Raw genomic sequence first — 26,597 nt, forward strand, 5'->3', positions numbered from 1 at the left:
TAGAGCACACAAAACTAAAACAGTTCCACTTAGTGAGATTTAATGGGAGAACAAGACAAGGGAAAGGGGCGAGAGAAAGAAGAGAAAAGAATGAAGAGAAGAGAGAGCATGAGGGCAGAAGAAGTCTGCCTTTCATTTGGAATATGACATAACTACTCCCACGTGGCGTTGGTATTTGGACCTAAGGAATACTGGGAAAGTAGGGCTGTTGCCATGTCAACAGTTACCAAATAGTGTTGCTGCTCAAGGCCATTCCTGATACCAACAATACTGCTGTTATAATTCGACATATTTCAAAAAGAAGTTCACAAAAAACCAAAGTCTATATACACAGGGAATTGTTCTTTCATTATTAGCTGTTACTAGTTCTGCCCCATGACTATTATATTTATGGAGATGAAAGTAAATATTATCTCATAAGGAAAATTACTGACTTACAATAACCAGAGATTGTTAATAAGGATTATTATAACCCAACTATTAGAATAAGACTACTTTATAATAACATTACTTCTAATAATCCCCCTGGTGTTCCAAAATATGATGTTACAGGTCCTAAAACTGCCACCAATTTCTACTTGTCTCAAGCTCTGGCCGAATCTTTCATGCACTGTGACAGCCAATTCTGTGAAAAACTGACTCATAAAAGGCCAGTGAAAGAAGAACACAGACTGGAAACAATTAAAAAAAAGTCTATTCAGTCCCAAATCAAAGTACACCTGCCTGTTAAGACAGAGCAAGCAGTGAAGATCCAGGTAAATATATTTAAAATGCAAATCATACCAGCCCTCAACAAACACCGAGAAGTCAACAAAATGATCTAAGTATTAAAAAGAAAAAACAAAACAAACCAACAAAAAAGCCCAAAAGCCCCAAACCATTCATTCTCTTCAACAAGGAGGCCAAGGAGCAGATGCCAACACGCAGATCTTCATGAAGACCCTAATGGGCAAGACCATTACTCTTGAGATTGAGCCCAGTGACACCATCAATAATGATCCAAGACAAGGAAGGCATCCCACCGACCAGCAGGGCGGATATTCGCTGGCAAACATTTGGAGGATGGCCACACCCTGTCCATCTACAACATCCAGAAAGAGTCCACCTTCCACCTGGTGCTGCGTCTGCACGGTGGCATCATCGAGTCATCCCTTTGTCGCCTTGTCCAGAATTACAATTCTGACAAGATGATCTGCCACAAGTGCTACTCATGCCTGCACACAGTGTAGTCTACTGCTACAAGAAGTTCGGCCACTCCAACAACCTGAGCCCCAAAGAAGGTCAAATAAGGCTGGGGCCATACCTGGCCTGTGACCCTGTGACCAAATAAAATCCATTGACTTGGGCAAAGAAAAAAAAGAGAGAGAGAGAGAGAATGACAGAGAAAAATATCAAGCTGGACACAGGACTTAAACCCTAGCATTTAGAGACAGAGGGCAGGCACATCTCTGTAAGTCTGAAGGCAGCCTGGTCTACAAAGTGAGTTCCAGGACAGCCAGGGCCATACAGAAAACCCTGACTCAAAAACAAAACAAAATTCTGACAATTAGCTTTCCTGTGTAAAACCATTATGACTCTTTAGCATATCCAACAAAAATTCATGTATTGGTGGCAGGAAAAACACTGTTAACGATGAATACTCTATGCTGGTACAGAACACCAGACAAACCCACATTTGGAAAACAGCTGTGTAAGAAATATAGTAAGACAAACATTTAAACAACTAACATTATTGGATTTTGTACTAAAAACTGAGATCTTACGAGTAAACTGTAGTGGTTTGGCTTGATGCTGCTTGTATATTATTGTTCATATTGGTTCCTCAAGAGAGGTTGCTCCCACCCCACAAGCAGAGCATCATGTACTTAGGTGATGCTATGTCAACCTTCTCTCCACTTTAATAGGTCAATAAAAGGTTAGAGCCTATGATTGGGTAGTGGATAGGAAAGGTGGGACTGGAGGCTCAGGAGGGGGTGGCAGGTAGAAGGAGAAAAAGAATGAAGGAAGAGGAGTGAAGGAAGCCACTATGCACCAGAATCCTGTGGCTGGGAGAAACCAGAAGTAATAAGGAGTCTTAGAATTGGGAAATAAGTTAGTATTATATTAGATATGCCCAATCTAGGCATATAACTTATTATTAAAATATTTGGATTGTGTGTCTTTTACATGGGCTGTTAGGGTTGGAAATTTTAGTAACAAATTGACAAAGCCATGTCTGGTTTAGAACCAAAGTACCCCGATACGGAAATCCACCCCCATCCACTGAATATTAACAACTAGGGCTTCACTCTAAAGCTGCTTCAGGGTGGAAATTAAGCATGAATCTAAAGGGTGTACAGAGAGCTAACTGAGATGCTCCCTGCCCAAGCCCCAAGCAAACCTAGGCAACCAGAGGTACCACACCAGCCCTGAGCTGGGACACAAGGTGGCGCCAATGCCACAACATAGTTGGGGTTTCCTGAATCTGAGAGAAAAAAAAAGACAGGAAGTCAAGGTTGCCTGAGATGAGGCCTTCACAACTGAAAATTAGCAACTGAAAACACAGCAGGTATCTTTCCAAAGCTTTCTCACAGATAACAATTGGCTCATCTAGGGATCTCTCTCCCAAGTCAACCTTCCCATGCACACTTTGATTTCCAACATCCCTCCACTTCTAAACAGGGCACATGACACAGGTAGCAAGACCAGCTATCTCAACTGCTTACACTGCAGGCTGTGTAAGATCAATACACAGGCTGAAGGCTATACAGGACAGTCAAAAGACCTAAAGGGCTCAAAACAAAAAAAGCCAAGGGTCTTTGTACAGTCAGCCCCTCACTACTAGTGAAAGAACCCGAAAGGACCTTAATGTCCTAAATCAAACACCATAAGGAAAGAAAGATAAAAGAAACTTCGGACCAAATATAAGAATTAAAATAGTACCACTGCACTCTTTTCCTCCTTCGCTTTTTCCTACATAAGGTGCGATAGAGAATTGAGGAATTTCTTAAGTAGTGAATATAAAAAGCAGTGATTTTGTTTTTAACATTCTTAGCTTCTCAGAGTATGTATGACCAAAGTCTAAGAAATTAAATTTGCCAAGGTATGTTGAACAAAATTTTTGCATTTTCAACAGGCCAACACTAAGAGCTGTACCAGAATCCACTCTGACGTAACACTTTACCAGCAAAACTTGTAATTATAAACAGTATGATCTGCTCTCATTAAGCAAATATCTTGATTTATTAGTACTTAACTTTAACTCAGCGAAAAGATAAAATAGTTAGATTCAGTCATCACAGAGACAACAACAGTACAATTAATACAGTAATGAAAATGTAACTCTACCTTATGTCTATATAAAAAGGAACTATAGTAAGGACTAAAGAGGGCTAATATTGCACATACCTTAAGAGGCATGGATCTGGGCAGGAGAGAGAGCTCAGTGGATAAGAGGTCCTGAGTTCAATTCCCAACAACCACACGGTGGCTCACAACCATCTGTAATGGGATCTGATGCCCTATCCTGATGTGTCTGAGACAGCTACAGTGTACTCATGTTAATTGATTAATTAATTAATTAATTAATTAGCCATGGACCTAGAGAAACAAGGTGAAATCATCTAAACCAGTATGAAGACAACCAGGCAATCAAGCACAGTGATATATGAAGAGATCTCAAATGACAAATATGTATCTGTCAACTGCACGGGTTAAAAAAAATGACACTGACATACATATTGACAGCAATTTGCTGTCAATTGGGGGCAAACATACACAACTATAACCATCAAGGAGACTCAAAATTAAGAAAAATTTGGGTAGTAATACTCAATAAAGAAAGACAAGTGCTAAAATGATCAGAAAGGAATAAATCTAGATTGGGTAAATGAAAACTCAGAAAGAAATTATTTGGTGTAAAAAAAAGGAAAATAAAGTTAATTAAATAAATAAATAATTGGGGGCCAGAAACAGATGGAACAATCTCACTGGGCAAGACAAAAGTAGGTGAGTAGGTGTCTTACAGTTTTATTGCTGTGAAGAGACACTGTTACTGAGTCAACTTTGATAAGGAAAACTGACATTGGGCTGGCTTACACTCTCAGAACTTTAGTCCATTATCGCCATGGTGGGAAGCACGGCAGCATTCAGGGAGGCATCGTGCTGGATAAGGAGCTGAGAGTTCTACATCTTCATCTGAAGGCAGGAGCAGGAGACTGTGTCGACACTGGTCATAGCTTGAATATAAAGACTTCACAGCCCACTTTCCCATTGACCCACTTCCTCCAACATGGCCACACATACTCCAACAAGGCCCCACCTCCTAATAGTGCCACTCCTTATACGACAAGCATTCAAGCATATGAGTCTATGGTGGTCATTCCTATTCAAATCACCACAGCAGATAAGTCTTCAGACAGGGAGTTCATAGCTAAAACTATATAAAAATTAAAATTTCCAGATATCTTCACCAACCCACACGGCAAACTACTCATTCATTCCAGAGACTAGACCCAGGAAGAGTAGATAGAACTGGTAGAAGAGGCAACCAATACAAAGGGGTAACTCGGTGATACCCTTTCTAGACTGACAATTATGGCCCTTTCCTGACCTACTTTGTCAAATCTAAATGTTCTCTGCTATGTATGTACCCTTTCTCAAGCAAGAAAAAACAGATCTTTCTCTAGGAAAACACAAGCATGCACCCCAAAGGACCTCAGGGCCAACCCTAATCCTGAGTTCCTGCATGAAGACCCTGAGAGATGAAGTGAAGCCTGGGATACTTGTACAGACTCCAAGGTGTTGGAAGCGCCAAAGCTGTGATTTCTGCCAGGGAGAGTTGCTTACATGGGATAGAACCATCCTGGAAGAGATATATTTTACAGGCAGAAAGATGGAGGGATGGTGCCATCTAAGTCTCTGATATCAGATATTAAGCTAGAGCCCTGGTTATCAACCTTTCTAATTCTGTGACCCTTCAATACAATTCCTTGTGTTGTAGTGAACCCCAACCATAAAATTACCTTTGTTGCTACTTCATAACTGTAATTTTGCTACTGTCATGAATCATAATGTAAATATATGTTTACAGATGGACTTAGGGAGCCCCTGTAAATGGGCCATGACCCACAGGTGGGAAGTCTGACCTAGGGGACTTGATGTTTACATGCTGCCTTATCAGTCTTTCTTGGTCCAGCGTTTTCTGAATATGCCCCCATTCCTCCTTTTAGGAAATAGTAATATATATCTTTTCCATTGTATGTTGAAATTAATTCACTTTTCAAATTCACAGGGTTTTATCGAGACTGTGGGAGACCATGGGGACTTCTGAAGTAGGATTAAATATACTTTGTATTATAACAATGGCCTTTGGAGCCTGGGAGGGAAATGTGGTGGTTTGAATGAGAATATCTCCCATAGGCTCAAATGTCTGAACCCTGGTGGTGACTTTACAGGCTATACCTTGCTAGGGGCTAGCTCTGAGGCTAGTATATATTGACTAGCCCCAATTCCTGTTCACTCTCTCTGCTTCATATTTGGGGTTTAACATGTGATCTCTCAGCGCCCTGCCATGATGGTCTCATGGAAGCCCAACCAAAATAAACTCTTCCATAAACTGACTTGGTCATGGTATTTCATTATAGCAACAGAAAAGCAAATAAGTCAGGCTATAAGTAGTTGAAGATTAAAACAATTTTTTCTTAATCTTAAAAAGTTCATGATAAAATTGGGCACAAAACTTATAAAAGCACTCAACATCTCTAACCATTAATATAGATAGCAATTCCTCTAAATATTGCTGTGTCCCATCTTCCTGCTTAACAGAACAAACAGGTTCCTCCAGCTTCTGGAACAAGGCAGCCAGGTGCTCATCCTACAACCAAGAAAAGACATTCCAATAAACAGCAGGTACAGCTCTCTGCCACAAAAATAACTTTAAAATACCAATACACTTACAAATACAATTTCATGTATTTTACACTGTTTTGATTAGTTTGCTTCTTTTTCTCCATCTTTATTAACTTGGGTATTTCTTATTTACATTTCAATTGTTATTCCCTTTCCCAGTTTCCAGGACAAAATCCCCCTAACCCCTCCCCATCACTTTCTTTATGGGTGTTCCCCTGCCCATCCTCCCCCCATTACGACCCTCCCCCCAACAATCACATTCACTGGGGATTCAGCCTTGTCAGGACCAAGGGCTTCCCCTTCCACTGGTGCTACCTATTCAGTTGGAGCACAGGGTCAGTCCATGTACACTCTTTGGGTACTGGCTTACTCCCTGGAAGCTCTGGTTGGTTGGCATTGTTGTTCATATGGGATCTCAAGCCCCTTCAAGCTTTTAAGTCTTTTCTAAGATTCCTTCAATGGGGATTCCATTCTCAGTTCAGTGGTTTGCTGCTGGCATTCGCCTATGTATTTGCTGTATTCTGGGTTTGTCTCTCAGCAGAGATCTACATTCGGTTCCTGTCAGCTTGCACTTCTTTGCTTCATCCATCTTATCTAGTTTGGTGGCTGTATATGTATGGGCCACATGTGGGGCAGGCTCTGAATGGGTGTTCCTTCTGCCTCTGTTCTAAATTTTGCCTCCCTATTCCCTCCCAAGGGTATTCTTATTCCCCTTTTAAGAAGGAATGATGCATTCGTATTTTGGTCATCCATCTTGGGTTTCTTGTATTCTGTGCATCTAGGGTAATTCAAGCATTTGGGCTAATGTCCACTTATCAATGAGTGCATACCATGTGTGTTTTTCTGAGATTGGCTTACCTCACTCAGGATCATATTTTCCAGTTCCATCCATTTGCCTATGAATTTCATAAAGTCATTGTTTTTGATAGCTGAGTAATATTCCATTGTGTAGATGTACCACTTTTTTTTGTATCCATTCGTCTGTTGAAGGGCATCTGGGTTCTTTCCAGCTTCTGGCTATTATAAATAAGGCTGCTTTAAACAGAGTGGAGCAAGTGTCTTTGTTATATGTTAGGGTATCTTTTGGGTATCTGCCCAAGAGAGGTAGAGCTGGGTCCACAGGTAGTTCAATGTCTAATTTTATGAGGAACATCCGGACTGATTTCCAGAATGGTTGTACCAGTCTGCAATCCCACCAACAATGGAGGAGTGTTGCTCTTTCTCCACATTCTCGCCAGCATCTGCTGTCACCTGAGTTTTTGATCTTAGCCAGTCACTGGTGTGAGGTGGAATCTCAGGGTTGTTTTGATTTCATTTCCCTTATGACTAAAGATGTTGAACATTTCTTTAGGTGTTTCTCAGTCATTCAGCATTCCTCAGTTGTGAATTCTTTGTTTAGGTCTGAGCCCTATTTTTTAATACGGTTATTTGTCTCCCTGCTGTCTAATTTCATGAGTTCTTTGTATATTTTGGATAAAAGCCCTCTATTGGTTGTAGGATTAGTAAAGATCTTTTCCCAATCTGTTGGTTGCCATTTTGTCCTTACAACTGTGTTCTTTGCCTTATAGAAGCTTTGCAGATTTATGAGATCCCATTTGTTGATTCTTGATCTTAGATTCTGATCTTTTGTTCAGGAAATTTTCTCCAGTGCCTATGTGTTCGAGGTTTTTCCCCACTTCTTCTTCTATAAGTTGGAGTGTATCTGGTTTGATGCGGCGGTCCTTGATCCACTTGGACTTGAGCTTTGTACAGGTTGATAAGAATGGACAGATCTGCATTCTTCTACATGCTTACCTCCATTTGAACCAGCACCATTTTCTGAAAATGCTATCTTTTTTACTTGGCTCCTTTGTCAAAACTTAAGTGACCATAGCTGTGTGGGTTCATTTCTGGGTCTTCAATTCTATTCCACTGGTCTATCTGTCTGTCTCTACACCAATACCATACATTTTTTATCACTATTGCTCTGTAACACTGCTTGAGTTCAGGTATATTGATTTCCCCGGAAGTCTTTTTATTGTTGAGGATAGTTTTAGCTACCCTGGGATTTTTTGTTATTCCGGACGAATTTGCAAGTTGTTCTGTCTAACTCTATGAAGAATTGGCTTGGAATTTTGATGGGGATTGCATTGAATCTGAAGCAGTCATTAAAAGTCTCCCAACCAAAAAGAGCCCAGGTCCAGATTGGTTCAGTGCAGAATTCTATCAGACCTTCATAGAAGACCTCATACCAATACTATCCAAACTATTCCATGAAATTGAAATAGGTGGAGCACTACCGAATTCCTTCTATGAAGCCACAATTACTCTTATTCCTAAACCATACAAAGACCCAAAAAAGAAAGAGAACTTCAGACCAACTTCCCTTATGAATATCAACAGAAAATACTCAATAAAATTCTTGCAAACCGAATCCAGGAGCATATCAAAACAATCACCCATTATCATCAAGTAGGCTTAATCCCAGGGATGCAGGGATGGTTTAACACACAGAAAACCATCAACGTAATCCACTATATAAACAAACTGAAAGATAAAAACCACATGATCATTTCAGTAGAGGCTGAGAAAGACTTTGACAAAATACAACACCCCTTCGTGATAAAGTTCCTGGAAAGAACAGGAATTCAAGGCCCATACCTAAAGATAGTAAAAGCCATATACAGCAAACCAGTAGCTAGTATTAAACTAAACGGAGAGCAACTTGAAGCAATCCCTCTAAAATCGGGGACTAGACAAGGCTGCCCACTCTCTCCCTACCTATTCAATATAGTTCTTCAGAGTTCAATATAGTTCCAGAGCAATCAGACAACAAAAGGAGATCAAAGGGATACAGATTGGAAAGGAAGAAGTCAAAATATCATGATTTGCAGACAATATGATTGTATACTTAAGTGATCCCAAAAGTTCCACCAGAGAACAGCAAAAGCCACTTAGGCCTGGTCTACAAATTGAATTTCACAAGGTGAAAGCAACGTGTTCCCTTGATTCAGCACAATTTCTGTGTCCACCTCCTCCACAAAATATGACCAGAGTGTCTAGAAGTGTAGGGACAGACACCAAAAGCACGCAGGATGCTGTTAAGAGGTACAAGTCGCCCCCACCCTAATTTCCCTTTGTCTCTCTACTAACCCTCCGAGTTCCTGATGAAAGTGGCCAGAGAGTCTCCTGGGAAGCTCTGCAAATGCTTTTGCTGCAGGTGTCCTCAAGGTCAATTTTCAAAATGACTGCTTTTTCCAAGGTTTTTCCCAAGGTACACTACTGGGGACAGCTGTTATCACTAATACATGGCTAGGATTTTAACATCCTAGTGTTTTCATACCAGGCCTAAGAAGGTCCCATCCCTCATCTTCAATTCAGAGTTGGTTCAGTTCCAGAAAATCTTAGACCCTTCCCCTAGGCCCAGAGCAACCAGGTATCCCTATTCCTACCCTGACGCCATACCTCAGGCAGCCAGGTATAGACAAAGTCCCTCATGCACAGAGCGACCCCCAGGCACCAGGGTGGGGTGCCCCGGTGCCCCAGCCCTCACTCACCTTACCTGTCTGGACCAGGATGGCCAAGGAGAAAACGAGGTAAAGGAGGAGAACAGAGCCTAGCCACCATGGGTGGGAGCAAGTGCAGGGCCCCAGAGGAGGACAGCTATCCAAGGAGGGCCTGAGAGGTGGGTGGGGAGGAGGGGCCGGAGAGGAGGAGCCTATCACAGCTGCAGGACCCCACCAACAGCTAGAACCACTTGAACAACTTGGCAGCAGTCTGGGGGTGGGACATGGGGGAAAGGGCAGAGATGGGGCTTACAGACACCCTTGGGTCACCTGATCCAGATTGGGTGGTGTGTCTACTTGCTGCCCACAGAACCCTCCCCATGCTTCGTCACTATGGGAATGTCAGAAGCGGCCTGCAAGTATCAGAAGCCAGGAGGTGAGAAACAGCAGTGGAGATGGTGCTCAAAATGGCCACCTGTGAGACCACCACACTCTGGCCCAGAGCTTGCGACCTTGGGCCGCACCTTCCTCCTCTACTTCAGTTCTCCCAACTGCGAGGACCCCAGCACCTCAGCAGTGCTTGCTACTCCAGGTTGAAAGCTGCAACAAAATCCCTGCCCCAGACTAAAAGAACTGGTCTCTTTGTGTAGCTGCTGGGAACCAGGTAGATGCTGACGATCAGGGCAGGCAACAGGGAGGGTGAGCTCAGTCCAGAGTAAAAGCTGCAGGGAACAGTTCCTGATGCTTGAGTTAGGGATGGCCTTAGTGAAGGGAAAGTTCACAGCTGCTCAGTCTACTGAGACTAACAAGTGCACTGCAGTCTTTCCCCATGAATCTCTCTCTCTCTGCAAATGGAGTCTACCTCCCTGGCAGTGAGAATGCAGATACTGTCTGCTGTGACAACCAAAAACCTACTGTAGCCTGGAATTGAAAGCTCCCAATATGAGCAGGGCTGCAGCCAGCTCTCAGGACAAAGAAACACTGCTCAAGGTGGCAGCATGGAACCTGTCTATACCATCATGCTGCATAAGCTGCCCTGGGGCCACTTCAGAGCACCTCTCCTATTCCTATTCCTATGGGGCAGATACAACACATATACATATGCACAGGCAGGCAGGCAGGCAGGCAGGCATGCACAGACACACACACAAACACACACACACACACACACACACACACACACACACACACACACACACACACCCTAATGAAAACAACACTAAAAAGAAGAGAAATTTTCTGAGCCTTTAACAAAATCCTAATTCCCTGACTCAGCAAACCAAATCCTATATGCTTAAAGGGGAAGTTAAAACTTCCTCAGAAGGGTGCTCTCTGTTCAGAAAATAAGGTTCAAACAGCATCTGTCTTCAAACTACACAACAGAGCTGCGGGGGAACTCAAGTCCATCCACTACCAGAAGCCGCGCATTTCCTACCTTGAGCTGGTAGTTTAAGGTCTCAGCCCCATGTCAACAGCTGCCCAGAGTAAGCCCACAGCTGCTGGATAAACCTCTGGGACAGCAGTGTTTCCTCTGAACATAAATAATAACAATTACATGTTTCTATGCTTCACACAGCTCACCAAACATTCTTTCTTAAGGGCTAGGCTTTCCCAAACATGAACTTGTACACATGAACACACATAAATATTTTTTTAAATAAAATTTAAAAGTATTTTTCTCCTCTAAGACTTAAAAGCTTCCAGTTGGAAAATCTCCCCCTGAATGTCTTTTTCATAAACATTCTAGCATTTAGATGTCAGCACTGACTACATTTGGCAGCTGATTAAACACCACAGATCATGTCCCGCTGGGTTATGCTGTTACCCGCAGTTCCCAGTGACTGGTTCCATTTCAGGCCTTTCTGAGCTCTTAAACAACCACGCACAACCTTTGACACTGTGACACATTATCATCTACAAAGTTCACGCTTCAAGAACCATGACCGATTGCAAAAGAAAACTCTCTGAAGGTTTTAGAACAGTTTACAGTTTTTTGCTGGGCCATAGCCCGCTCCTCAGGTTTCAGACAACTGTACATACACCCACTTTCCAACAACTGTGTGCTCTTCCTGGGCCAGGAAAATACAACCCCCAACAAAAGGCCACTCAAAAACACATCTGTAACACAAAATCCCTTTGAGGAAACTTTTGATTCATACCTTTAAATCTCTTTAGATAGAAAGAACTCACACTGAATATTTTAGGAGATTGTTAGAAGAATTTGAAAGTTCTAACGTTTAAAAGAAATCCATGCCTTTGGCTTTAACAAAAACAAATACTCATCAAACTTGATCAAGCAGAAAAGGAGACAGGAGGCAAAAGCTTTTTAATGAGACTTTCTGTTTTCAGTTTCTCTGTTTTCCTGCCCAGCTGTTCACTCCCCCACCCCCATCCTCCAGTTTGTTATGTTTTAAATCCTCTAAAGATTAGTAATGATGCTCTTAACTGTCTTCTGAGGAACAGACTAATGCAGGCACTCAAAACATAACATATACTAATAACAAATCCTGACAATACGTTTGTAAATGAAAATCAGAGACCTGAGGGTGAAATAAGTTGCCTTAGCATGGCCAAGATTCAAATTTGACAACAACGGTCCTACCCTAACTATTACTCTATACTCTGTTAAACACAAAGTGTTTTCTTCCCTCCTGAACTATTTCTCTAAACAACTCCTGAACCTGCAGAAAATGTCCCAGCAGAACCAGAAGGTCCTCTTTGCTAGGTTAATGTTTTGGTCAATAAACGGACAGAAAAACTGTGAAGTTGAAATGCTGTGGAGAGAGGTGTGACCTCTGACATGTCCTCCTGGCAGAGATCATTGAGCAGGGAGAGCAGGAGATAGGTGTGGGGGAGGATGAATCTAGGACCAGTTTCCCAGTCCATCAGGGTGGATGAAAAGTTGTTCCCTCTGGGCATTCCCCTGCCTTCTTCCTGCTACCTTTAGTGCTAGTGAGTCACAGAACCAGGTTAAGGTGGTTCAGGGGAGGTGAAGGCCACAGCTATGGGGACAAGAACCAGAACTAATAGCAGACACAGGTGTCTATACCATGTTCTCTCCCTAAGGCTCTTCAGCATGTTTCCCTAAGCCTGCACAGCTAACTACCACAGACAAAGCTAAATGGCTGTACCCTCCATCCTGCAATGCCTATGAAGCCTCGACATGGCTCACCTTCTCTGAACTTGCAAACCGAAATTTTTATTACACTTGGGAGGAGAGCTGGCTGTATAATCCAGGCTGGCCTAGAATTCTCTATATGGCCCAGGCTACTCTTGAACCTACACAATCTTTCTGTCTCAGCCTGCCCTTGCCTGCCCTAGCCTGCCCCAGCCTGTTCCAGCCTGCCCGGTACAGGGATGGGCCCAGGTGAATGACCATATCTAGTTTGTCAACTCTGCTATATTTTCTTTAAACAAAACCTCAAATGCCCAGTTTTTCAATGCACTTGCCTTGAGCTTTAGAACTCACGTGGTCATCCAGTCCTACCACATACCTCCTTCCACTCAGGGGTGGCATGTACCAGAATCGGGGTAATTAGGAAGGATTTCACCTTCCAAAGGAGCGACAGGAACATCTGGCTGTGAAAGCACTGGCCATGCCTCTGGATAGAACCTGGTGTTTCTGTTCCCAAGAGAGTTAGGAAAGCCTGCATCTGCCTGTGGAGGAGCTGGGGTTCTGGTGCCCATTGGATCCAAAACCAATGCTGGGTCCTTGAAATCCAGGACCTCTACCTCTCCCACAGCTGGCCCCTTTTTGATTTGACAGACCGGAGAAGCCGATTCTGTTTCCCGGTAGGATGGCCAGTTACCAGGTGCTGGGTGTGGCAAAGGAGAAGCGTGATCAGAATCTGGAGACGTGGTGCCAACATCCACAAAGCTCGAATTATCCTTTGATTTGAAAGACACATCAATACATCGATTCTGCTGTGGTCTTCCAGGGCCTTCCCCGGTTCAATTGGTGGGTATTCTACATCCTCTCCATTCTCCTTGTGATAATTGCACCTGTCCTCAGTACAGATCTCCAGGGCTGCAGCATGGTTGAAGGAGTGCTCCAGCGCTGAGGAGCAGGCTGTGGAATGGTCACCTCTGACCGTGACTGGCCAGACATTGTCGAGGGCCAGCCTGCTGCTGATGTGAAAAGCCCACGCCCCAAGAATCCCCGGGTTGCTTAGTCTAAGAACAGAGGAAAGAGTGGATTGTAACCAGTCCATTCATCCTCCTTCAGAATTCATATTGAAATCATAAGACTTTAACGATCAAAGTCAAACTTTCCATGCTATGTCAAACAGAAGCAAAGCTTCTAAGTAACTGAGATAAATACCGTACAGGAACTTTGTTATAAGCTGCCTTTTGTCTGGCATTGTGTATGGAACACTAAGCCATCAGGTTATATGTCTGCTCCAGAAGCCCAAATCAAATATTCTCTCAAAAACCTGGCTGTCTTGAGAGCAAACATGGAATGCAAGAATATTTTATGCTTTCTTGACATGAATGAAAACTTAAATCAGACTCAAGCTTACTTAAGCTTAACATTCCTAAAACACTTAAATAGTACTGATTTCTACAAGCCGAGCCTACACCAGTGCTTATCAGTCTTCACTGTGCTCTGCAAGATAGGGGTGGTAGCTGTGCTAGTTCTTAGTGAGGAAAAAGTTGGTTTTGAGAGGTTAGCTAATCTTCAGATCATACAGCCAAAAGTTGGCAAAGCCACGGCAAGAATTTCATGCTAACACGAAACTTTGTCTTCCAAACATCTCTGTGTACTCTGACTCACATGGACTAATATATTAATGACAGAGGATGATAGATCTATCAGTACTTTTTAATGACCAAGTCTAAAACAATTTTTGAGCAAAAGTTCAACATAGGTAAGATACAAATGTATTAATCAAAATGAGGCTCAGTATTTGGGAACACATCTTCATTTTCTTTGTAGAGTAGACCATGAAACCCTGTTAGTTCCCAAGAATCTCTTTTCTTAGAGGAGTCTCACCAGATAGTCCCAGCTATCCGGAAACTTAAGATCTTCTGCTGGGATGTGGCACTACTCTTGCCAGCTCAGTCACCTACTATCTCAGTGTCAATGGTACGCTTGCTGTGAAGAGGACAGCCATGAGTAAGATGACTCCTAACCCTAAGAGAAAGCTCGGGTTAGGAAGGCTCTGGAAGGATGAAGGAACGCCCATTCAGAGCCTGCCCCACATGTGGCCCATATATATACACCCACCGAACTAGATAAGATGGATGAAACAAAGAAGTGCAGGCTGACAGGAACTAGATGTAGATCTCTCCTGAGAGACACAGCCAGAATATGGCAAATGCATAGGTGAAGGCCAGCAGCAAACAACTGAACCGAGAATGGGACCCCCATTGAAGGAATCAGAGAAAGGACTGAAAGAGCTTGAAGGGGCTTGAAACCCCATATGAACAACAATGCCAACCAACCAGAGCTTCAGGTGACTAAGTCACTACTCAAAGACTGGCCCTGGGCTCCAACCGCATAGGCAACAATGAATAGCCTAGTAAGGGCACCAGTGGAAGGGGAAGCCCTTCATCCTGCCAAGACTGAACCTCCAGTGATCGTGATTGTTGTGGGGAGGGTGGTAATGGGAGGAGGATGGGGAGGGGAACACACATATAGAGTGGGAGGGGAAAGGTGTTAGGGAGATGTTGGCCTAGAAACCAGGAAAGGGAATAACAATTGAAATGTAAATAAATGAGACACCGCCGGAACCAGAAGGAAACAGACTGGATAAACAGTTCTCTGCACCCAAATCCCGTGGGAGGGAGAGCTAAACCTTCAGAGAGGCAGACAAGCCTGGGAAACCAGAAGTGACTGCTCCCTGCACACACATCTCGGACGCCAGAGGAAAAAGCCAAAGACCATCTGGAACCCTGGTGCACTGAAGTTCCCGGAAGGGGCGGCACAGGTCTTCCTGGTTGCTGCCGCTGCAGAGAGCCCGTGAGCAGCACCCCACGAGCGAACCTGAGCCTCGGGACCACAGGTAAGACCAAATTTTCTGCTGCAAGAAAGCTGCCTGGTGAGCTTGGGACACAGGAAAGCAGAATTTCTCTAGGACCGGGCACGTTCTGTGTTTACCGGAAGTCCCACACCCGCGGATCCCGGCCCGCAGCAGCTCTCTGCTCCCAGACCCGGTGAGAGAGAGACCCAACCGCCTGGTCAGGTGGGCACTCCTGAGGCTGCAGAGCGGAAGAGACCACCAACTCTGCTCACCCCTGCCCACATCCCTGGCCCAAGAGGAAACTGTATAAGGCCTCTGGGCTCCCGTGGGGGAGGGCCCAGGAGCGGCAGGACCCCTGTGACTGAGACACCACCAGAACCAGAAGGAAACAGACCGGATAAACAGTTCTCTGCACCCAAATCCCGTGGGAGGGAGAGCTAAACCTTCAGAGAGGCAGACAAGCCTGGGAAACCAGAAGTGACTGCTCCCTGCACACACATCTCGGACGCCAGAGGAAAAAGCCAAAGACCATCTGGAACCCTGGTGCACTGAAGTTCCCGGAAGGGGCGGCACAGGTCTTCCTGGTTGCTGCCGCTGCAGAGAGCCCGTGGGCAGCACCCCACGAGCGAACCTGAGCCTCGGGACCACAGGTAAGACCAAATTTTCTGCTGCAAGAAAGCTGCCTGGTGAACTCAAGACACAGGCCCACAGGAACAGCTGAAGACCTGTAGAGAGGAAAAACTACACACCCGAAAGCAGAACACTCTGTCCCCATAACTGACTGAAAGAGAGGAAAACAGGTCTACAGCACTCCTGACACACAGGCTTATAGGACAGTCTAGCCACTGTCAGAAATAGCAGAACAAAGTAACACTAGAGATAATCTGATGGCGAGAGGCAACCGCAGGAACCCAAGCAACAGAAACCAAGACTACATGCCATCATCGGAGCCCAATTCTCTCACCAAAACAAACATGGAATATCCAAACACACCAGAAAAGCAAGATCTAGTTTCAAAATCATATTTGATCATGATGCTGGAGGACTTCAAGAAAGACATGAACACACTTAGGGAAGCACAGGAAAACATTAATAAACAAGTAAAAGCCTACAGAGAGGAATCGCAAAAATCCCTGAAAGAATTCCAGGAAAACACAATCAAACAGTTGAAGGAATTAAAAATGGAAATAGAAGCAATCAAGAAAGAACACATGGAAACAACCCTGGATATAGAAAACCAAAAGAAGAGACAAGGAGCTGTAGATACAAGCTTCACAAACAGAGTACAAGAGATGGAAGAGAGAATCTCAGGAGCAGAAGATTCCATAGAAATCATTGACTCAACTGTCAAAGATAATGTAAAGCGGAAAAAGCTACTGGTCCAAAACATACAGGAAATCCAGGACTCAATGAGAAGATCAAACCTAAGGATAATAGGTATAGAAGAGAGTGAAGACTCCCAGCTCAAAGGACCAGTAAATATCTTCAACAAAATCATAGAAGAAAACTTTCCTAACCTAAAAAAAGAGATACCCATAGACATACAAGAAGCCTACAGAACTCCAAATAGATTGGACCAGAAAAGAAACACCTCCCGTCACATAATAGTCAAAACACCAAACGCACAAAATAAAGAAAGAATATTAAAAGCAGTAAGGGAAAAAGGTCAAGTAACATATAAAGGGAGACCTATCAGAATCACACCAGACTTCTCGCCAGAAACTATGAAGGCCAGAAGATCCTGGACTGATGTCATACAGACCCTAAGAGAACACAAATGCCAGCCCAGGTTACTGTATCCAGCAAAACTCTCAATTAACATTGATGGAGAAACCAAGATATTCCATGACAAAACCAAATTTACACAATATCTTTCTACAAATCCAGCACTACAAAGGATAATAAATGGTAAAGCCCAACATAAGGAGGCAAGCTATACCCTAGAAGAAGCAAGAAACTAATCGTCTTGGCAACAAAACAAAGAGAATGAAAGCACACAAACATAACCTCACATCCAAATATGAATATAAAGGGAAGCAATAATCACTATTCCTTAATATCTCTCAATATCAATGGCCTCAACTCCCCAATAAAAAGACATAGATTAACAAACTGGATACGCAATGAGGACCCTGCATTCTGCTGCCTACAGGAAACACACCTCAGAGACAAAGACAGACACTACCTCAGAGTGAAAGGCTGGAAAACAACTTTCCAAGCAAATGGTCAGAAGAAGCAAGCTGGAGTAGCCATTCTAATATCAAATAAAATCAATTTCCAACTAAAAGTCATCAAAAAAGATAAGGAAGGACACTTCATATTCATCAAAGGAAAAATCCACCAAGATGAACTCTCAATCCTAAATATCTATGCCCCAAATACAAGGGCACCTACATACGTAAAAGAAACCTTAATAAAGCTCAAAACACACATTGCACCTCACACAATAATAGTGGGAGACTTCAACACCCCACTCTCATCAATGGACAGATCATGGAAACAGAAATTAAACAGTGATGTCGACAGACTAAGAGAAGTCATGAGCCAAATGGACTTAACGGATATTTATAGAACATTCTATCCTAAAGCAAAAGGATATACCTTCTTCTCAGCTCCTCATGGTACTTTCTCCAAAATTGACCATATAATTGGTCAAAAAACGGGCCTCAACAGGTACAGAAAGATAGAGATAATCCCATGCGTGCTATCGGACCACCACGGCCTAAAACTGGTCTTCAATAACAATAAGGAAGGAATGCCCACATATACGTGGAAATTGAACAATGCTCTACTCAATGATAACCTGGTCAAGGAAGTAATAAAGAAAGAAATTAAAAACTTTTTAGAATTTAATGAAAATGAAGATACAACATACCCAAACTTATGGGACACAATGAAAGCTGTGCTAAGAGGAAAACTCATAGCGCTGAGTGCCTGCAGAAAGAAACAGGAAAGAGCATATGTCAGCAGCTTGACAGCACACCTAAAAGCTCTAGAACAAAAAGAAGCAAATACACCCAGGAGGAGTAGAAGGCAGGAAATAATCAAACTCAGAGCTGAAATCAACCAAGTAGAAACAAAAAGGACCATAGAAAGAATCAACAGAACCAAAAGTTGGTTCTTTGAGAAAATCAACAAGATAGATAAACCCTTAGCCAGACTAACGAGAGGACACAGAGAGTGTGTCCAAATTAACAAAATTAGAAATGAAAAGGGAGACATAACTACAGATTCAGAGGAAATTCAAAAAATCATCAGATCTTACTATAAAAACCTATATTCAACAAAATTTGAAAATCTTCAGGAAATGGATAATTTCCTAGACAGATACCAGGTATCGAAGTTAAATCAGGAACAGATAAACCAGTTAAACAACCCCATAACTCCTAAGGAAATAGAAACAGTCTTTAAAGGTCTTCCAACCAAAAAGAGCCCAGGTCCAGACGGGTTTAGTGCAGAATTCTATCAAACCTTCATAGAAGACCTCATACCAATATTATCCAAACTATTCCACAAAATTGAAACAGATGGAGCCCTACCGAATTCCTTCTACGAAGCCACAATTACTCTTATACCTAAACCACACAAAGACACAACAAAGAAAGAGAACTTCAGACCAATTTCCCTTATGAATATCGACGCACAAATACTCAATAAAATTCTGGCAAACCGAATTCAAGAGCACATTAAAACAATCATCCACCATGATCAAGTAGGCTTCATCCCAGGCATGCAGGGATGGTTTTGTATACGGAAAACCATCAACGTGATCCATCATATAAACAAACTGAAAGAACAAAACCACATGATCATTTCATTAGATGCTGAGAAAGCATTTGACAAAATTCAACACCCCTTCATGATAAAAGTCCTGGAAAGAATAGGAATTCAAGGACCATACCTAAACATAGTAAAAGCCATATACAGCAAACCAGTTGCTAACATTAAACTAAATGGAGAGAAACTTGAAGCAATCCCACTAAAATCAGGGACTAGACAAGGCTGCCCACTCTCTCCCTACTTATTCAATATAGTTCTTGAAGTTCTAGCCAGAGCAATCAGACAACAAAAGGAGATCAAGGGGATACAGATCGGAAAAGAAGAAGTCAAAATATCACTATTTGCAGATGACATGATAGAATATTTAAGTGATCCCAAAAGTTCCACCAGAGAACTACTAAAGCTGATAAACAACTTCAGCAAAGTGGCTGGGTATAAAATTAACTCAAATAAATCAGTTGCCTTCCTCTATACAAAAGAGAAACAAGCCGAGAAAGAAATTAGGGAAACGACACCCTTCATAATAGACCCAAATAATATAAAGTACCTCGGTGTGACTTTAACCAAGCAAGTAAAAGATCTGTACAATAAGAACTTCAAGACACTGAGGAAAGAAATTGAAGAAGACCTCAGAAGATGGAAAGATCTCCCATGCTCATGGATTGGCAGGATTAATATAGTAAAAATGGCCATTTTACCAAAAGCAATCTACAGATTCAATGCAATCCCCATCAAAATACCAATCCAATTCTTCAAAGAGTTAGACAGAACAATTTGCAAATTCATCTGGAATAACAAAAAACCCAGGATAGCTAAAGCTATCCTCAACAATAAAAGGACTTCAGGGGGAATCACTATCCCTGAACTCAAGCAGTATTACAGAGCAATAGTGATAAAAACTGCATGGTATTGGTACAGAGACAGACAGATAGACCAATGGAATAGAATTGAAGACCCAGAAATGAACCCACACACCTATGGTCACTTGATTTTTGACAAAGGAGCCAAAACCATCCAATGGAAAAAAGATAGCATTTTCAGCAAATGGTGCTGGTTCAACTGGAGGGCAACATGTATCCATGCTTATCACCCTGTACAAAGCTTAAGTCCAAGTGGATCAAGGACCTCCACATCAAACCAGACACACTCAAACTAATAGAAGAAAAACTAGGGAAGCATCTGGAACACATGGGCACTGGAAAAAATTTCCTGAACAAAACACCAATGGCTTATGCTCTAAGATCAAGAATCGACAAATGGGATCTCATAAAACTGCAAAGCTTCTGTAAGGCAAAGGACACGGTGGTTAGGACAAAACGGCAACCAACAGATTGGGAAAAGATCTTTACCAATCCTACAACAGATAGAGGCCTTATATCCAAAATATACAAAGAACTCAAGAAGTTAGACCGCAGGGAAACAAATAACCCTATTAAAAAATGGGGTTCAGAGCTAAACAAAGAATTCACAGCTGAGGAATGCCGAATGGCTGAGAAACACCTAAAGAAATGTTCAACATCTTTAGTCATAAGGGAAATGCAAATCAAAACAACCCTGAGATTTCACCTCACACCAGTGAGAATGGCTAAGATCAAAAACTCAGGTGACAGCAGATGCTGGCGAGGATGTGGAGAAAGAGGAACACTCCTCCATTGTTGGTGGGATTGCAGACTGGTACAACCATTCTGGAAATCAGTCTGGAGGTTCCTCAGAAAATTGGATATTGAACTGCCTGAGGATCCAGCTATACCTCTCTTGGGCATATACCCAAAAGATGCCTCAACATATAAAAGAGACACGTGCTCCACTATGTTCATTTCAGCCTTATTTATAATAGCCAGAAAATGGAAAGAACCGAGATGCCCTTCAACAGAGGAATGGATACAGAAAATGTGGTACATCTACACAATGGAATATTACTCAGCTATCAAAAACAACGAGTTTATGAAATTCGTAGGCAAATGGTTGGAACTGGAAAATATCATCCTGAGTGAGCTAACCCAATCACAGAAAGACATACATGGTATGCACTCATTGATAAGTGGCTATTAGCCCAAATGCTTGAATTACCCTAGATCCCTAGAACAAACGAAACTCAAGACGGATGATCAAAATGTGAATGCTTCACTCCTTCTTTAAATGAGGAAAAAGAATACCCTTGGCAGGGAAGGGAGAGGCAAAAATTAAAACAGAGACTGAAGGAACACCCAATCAGAGCCTGCCCCACATGTGGCCCATACATATACAGCCACGCAATTAGACAAGATGGATGAAGCAAAGAAGTGCAGACCGACAGGAGCCGGATGTAGATCGCTCCTGAGAGACACAGCCAGAATACCGCAAATACAGAGGCGAATGCCAGCAGCAAACCACTGAACTGAGAATAGGTCCCCCGTTGAAGGAATCAGAGAAAGAACTGGAAGAGCTTGAAGGGGCTCGAGACCCCAAAAGTACAACAATGCCAAGCAACCAGAGTTTCCAGGGACTAAGCCACTACCTAAAGACTATATATGGACTGACCCTGGACTCTGACCCCATAGGTAGCAATGAATATCCTAGTAAGAGCACCAGTAGAAGGGGAATCCCTGGGTCCTGCTAAGTCTGAACCCCCAGTGAACTAGACTATGGGGGATGGGCGGAAATGGGGGGAGGGTTGGGAGGGGAACACCCATAAGGAAGGGGAGGGGGGAGGGGGATTTTGCCCGGAAACCGGGAAAGGGAATAACACTTGAAATGTATATGAGAAATACTCAAGTTAATAAAAAAAAAAAAAGAAATGTAAATAAAAAATACCCAATTTAATAAAGATGGAGAAAAAAAATGACTCTGAAAACGGGACCTAGCCAATGATATCAAACCTGTGTTTGCACGAAATACCAAAGCTCAAATTATTCCAGACTATGTAATTTCCTCAAAAGTCAACAATCAAGAATAAGAGGGAATGGCTAAAAAGAGGTATTAAGATCCACTGAATCATATAACGAGATCTTTGTTCACTGGGGCAAGTATTCATCATTCTAGTCTCAGTTTCTACTGCAATAATGAAGAGAGTTGAGGTTTTCTTCAGTTCTCTATCTCTCTTTCATTCTGTGCACTGTCCACTAGCCACTACCTGTACCCAAGTGTATTCATGATACTCTGCTGCACTGGCTGGATTCTGCTACCCTGATGCAGACTTGAGAAGAGATTGCCTCAATCACACAGGCCTGAAGGCAAGTCTGGGGGAGGGGCGTCTTCTTGGTTAATGATTGGTGGGAGGAAGAGCAGTTCACTAGGGGTGATACCACCCTAGGGTACCATCTCTGGTTGTGTAAGAAATCAGGCTGAGTAAGACAGAGGAACCAAGCCAATAATAATGTTCCTCCATGGCTTCTGCTCCAGTTCCTGCCTCCTTCTAGGTTCCTGTCTTCCTTTAGTTCCTGCCTTGGCTCCCCTAATGCACTCTGCGACCCAGGACAGTAAACCAAATAAACCCTCTCCTCCCCAATCAGGTCAGTGTTCGTCCCTTCTGTGATTTGTTATATTCAATTGCTAAGGTTTCTTTTCATTTTTTGAGACACAGTCTCATGTAGCTGATGATAACCTTGAGCTTCTATTCCTCCTGCCTGCACCTCCCAAACACTGGGATACCAGGTGTGATACTAAACCCTGTTTGTGTGGCACCAAGGTCAAAACTCTGGGCTTTGTGTCCTCAAGGCAATGTTCTACCAGCAGAGCTTCAACTCTTGCCCTCAGTTGGTGCATATAGAAATTAGGGTTGCAAATAAAACACACCACAGAAGACAAAACTCCAGGCTGAAAAAATGACTTAGCAGGGAGAGCCACTTACCTACAACAGCTTAGAGCTATAACCAGAATCCACGTGGTGGGGGAGAGCACAAACTCTGACAAACTGGATTCCGACCCAGACACCTCCACCAGCTGCCTCCAACCCCCAACTCCCACACAGTAATGTAATTTTAAAAATTGAACCCAATCAGTAAGAAGAGACCCTGGAGCCCCAGCACATCCCACAGCAGGGTATTGCAGCTGGGAAACCTCTTGAGTTTGGAAGTGGACAGCTTCAAAGCTTCAAAGAGTAAGAAAATACAAAACATGCAAGAGTGGAGCAAAATAAATGCCTTCTAATGAGACATAAATCAATATCCTGGCATTTGCCACATCGCCTGGTGGGAATCTAAACAGTTAATTTACCCTCCACACTGAGGTCGTTTATGAATGCTCACAGATTGAATTTGTCTCCTAGAAAGAAAAACTGTATCACAAAACAGAACAGACATGCTGGCCTGCCTGTGACTAATCCCTTCCCAGGAACTACTCTCTTCCCTACCTGAATATGCATATGTTTCAGAAGAGGCCTGCAAACATGAATAATGTATGACCTCTGTTGGAGGAAGAGATTCCAGGACTAGGAAAATGTTCTTCTACTTGGAGGGGCACAGCAAAGCATCCAGAGGGAGCTAGGACCATGATCCTGAGCTACTTTAGTTTACAAATGTTGTCCTCTGGGCATGTGTGATGCAATGTTTCAACCCTTAAGACAATGATACTGACAGGAAAAGAAGCCTAAGAGACAGTGTTAAGTATGGAAACACTGAATGGGAGGCAAAGCCCACGCTGAAAGGGGAGGTAGCAGAGTTGTCACTCAGAGTAGTGGTAGGATAATTCTGACTTGCATTTTATGTTATTCCATTGTCTGTAGTTTGTCTCATTTTATTAAGGGTGAGGCACACCAAATCTGTCAATCACTCTGGTCATGTCTCACACTGCTCCTTTCTGGCACACGCCTGTGTCTTAAAAATTGTAGTATTTCAAGCACTCAGCCCTCCTTCCAAGGGGCTCTAGGTACAACCTGGGGAGAAAGAGTCTTTAAGCTAGAGGGTAAGAGGTTAGAGGAGAAAGGATAGAGGCCAACTGCTAAGTCTGTTCTAGAGTCTACACTACAGAGCAGGTGAGATGGAAACCAAGACTCAGTACGGATCACAGAACAGGAGGGGACACTTGTATGTAGAGCCCTTGGAAATAGGGCTGAGTGCTTGAAATACTATAATTTTTAAAGGCAGAGCACCTGGACACCATCAGCATCTGGGAAGGACCAAGAATCACAGAGTATTAGAATGAGAATTGGTACCTGCATAGCCATAAGAAGCCGTGCGTGTGCATGTTTGTGCCCGTGTGTCTGTGCCTGTGTGTGTGTGTGTGTGCAAAAAGCATGTGAGGAGAAAGTTGTGTTTCCCTACTAGAGCCATAAAAGCCTTCATACACCTGCTCACACACACATGCATGCACATGCACGCACGTGCAAGCGCGCTTGCACACACAAACACACACTCACACACACACACACACACACACACACACACCCAACACACACACTATCATCCATTCACTCCGGTTCTTCACTGCCTCCTTTGATGCTTTCCAGAAATATCAAAATTGCAGGAGAGGTGCAGAGTGAGTGTAACCGGAGTGATTGATAAAATGAACCAAAATACAAACAACCAGGTAACGTGAAATCCAAGTAAGAAACACCCTATCTACTCTGCATAAGAGATCACCCCTGTATCCATACTTCAGAGATGTATTGACTATGGCTCGGCCATTTACTTCTGACATAAGCACCTTTCATAATTTCGGTAAGACTATTGGAAAAACTGGGAAGATAGTTATACTTACCACCTATAAGTTGAGAAAGTTTTAATTAAGATAATATCTGCAAGGGTTTTATCACAATGCTCTGCAGATAAAGTGATCGGCAAATTTTTGCTCTGTCACTCTATCTGCCCATGATCTAGTTTGACTGAGAAGCAACTATGGGAAGCCACAACGTAACTACTGTGGGCTAAGCTAGTATTGTAAAATACAAAGACAAAAGAGCCCACTTGAAGTCAATAGTCTCTTAGGAGCACCAACTGGACAGACATCTGCAGAATAACCTATTGCAGCACTAGCAGAATAACCCACTGGGGAGACTAAGAAATGGATTTGTCTCTGGCAACGCTGTGGGTAAACCAGTCAGCATGATTTCTGGTGATGGTGCCAAAAGAAACCTGAGACGAATAAAAGCCTCATCTACCTCCGCCCCATAATTTAATCCTTAACAATACCTGTTTGAAAGACTGAATCATGATGCCTCCTCTCCAGAAATCATTAACCTGAAAAGCGCCCACTGAGGCAGTTAGTTATGCCTGGATATTTTTATGTAGCCCCAAGAACAATGTTTTTCACAGCAAGCCCCAGTACTTCTGCAAAAACATACAATCACTGCTGGTTCTGGTTTCTATCCCTGACAGATAGTGCAGGAAAAAGAAAGAATCTTTTAAATATTGGACAGCCTGAAGCTCCAGAGGTCCAGCTTAGCTCTTGGTTTTCAACCAACGCCTTTCTTAGAAGCCATCAGAGGTTATTATCAAATGGTTTTTGGCCACTAGAGATAGTGTCCCTCCTAAATGTCCTTCCAGTGCATAGCACAGTCACACACTCCACATTACTCACTGGTAGAGATTCTTCACCGACTGCTCACTGTTAGTCAGGCTGAAATACAGGGCTTTTCTCTTCACATCATCTGCTTCCCCTTGGCAGAATCCCACCTTAGCAGGAAGCTGCGGCTGGACACTGTAGGATTCTTTGGGGTGAGTTCCAAAAACTGAAGACCATTGGGAGGATAGAGAAAGAGGGCATAGGAATCACATTCATCAGATGCCAGAACAGCCTGGAAAGTGTTCAGCTGTGGACAAAAAGGAATTGAAGACACCCATAAACAAAGAAATAAACAAAAGAAGAAAATCAGAACACAGGTAAAGTGTTCCAACAAGGGGGCGGAGGCCAGATCCTTTTTAGGATTTCCCCATGTTGGTTTTGAACATAATCGCCTTTAGAATTCCGTCTTCAAATTACAAATATAATTTTGTAAACCATGTGTTTTTTTAATCTTTTCTACCAATGTAGATCAATAGTTACATAATGCATAAATGAAACACTGGTTTAAAATCTTTAGGATTGCAGGGAAGAGGATGAAGAAGAACTAACTAACACTAAGGATATTTGAAAAAGCCATATGAAGGGCCAGAGAGACGGACAGTTAAGGGCACAGGCTGCTCTTCCAGAGGTCCTGGGTTCAATTTCCAGCACCTACTCACCCATGGTAACTCACCCCTGCTTGTAACTTCAGTTGCAGGACTTCTGACAGCCTCACACAGACATACAAGTAGGTAAAACGTCCATGAACATTAAAATACAAAAGCCATATGAAAAGCTACTTGCCAACTTACAATGAACGTTACAAGGTGGGTAATTCTCCTTCCATTGGCTACAAGTTCTCAAAAAGTCCAGAGCTAGATGTAGGACACCTTGCTCTCAAGTTGTTGGTCGAGGATGTCACAGAGATGATACCAGAGTTGTCAATTCTCATTGCTCAGGGCTACCCATCAGAATGTGATGGTAAGATCCTATAGCTGATGACACCACACAAGTAGGTCAA

The 26,597-nt window shown here is 42.9% G+C and overlaps 1 protein-coding gene and 1 pseudogene across 1 annotated transcript in view; one reads left to right on the plus strand and one right to left on the minus strand.

Moving 5' to 3' along the window:
* The window catches only part of LOC148005534 (polyubiquitin-C-like), a 1,830,776-nt pseudogene that overhangs the window by 504,406 nt on the left and 1,299,773 nt on the right, over positions 1-26,597 (plus strand).
* Positions 1-26,597, minus strand: part of LOC148005544 (uncharacterized) — a 49,241-nt gene that overhangs the window by 10,541 nt on the left and 12,103 nt on the right. Inside the window, exon 3 of the transcript XR_015620583.1 lies at positions 25,613-25,844. The gene's annotated coding sequence lies outside the window, so the exon portion shown is untranslated. The remainder of the gene's footprint in view (positions 1-25,612; positions 25,845-26,597) is intronic.

This window comes from Rattus norvegicus, chromosome 5 (genome assembly GCF_021556685.1).
Source record: "Rattus norvegicus strain SHRSP/BbbUtx chromosome 5, alternate assembly SHRSP_T2T, whole genome shotgun sequence".
NCBI classification, from domain to species: Eukaryota; Metazoa; Chordata; class Mammalia; order Rodentia; family Muridae; genus Rattus; species Rattus norvegicus.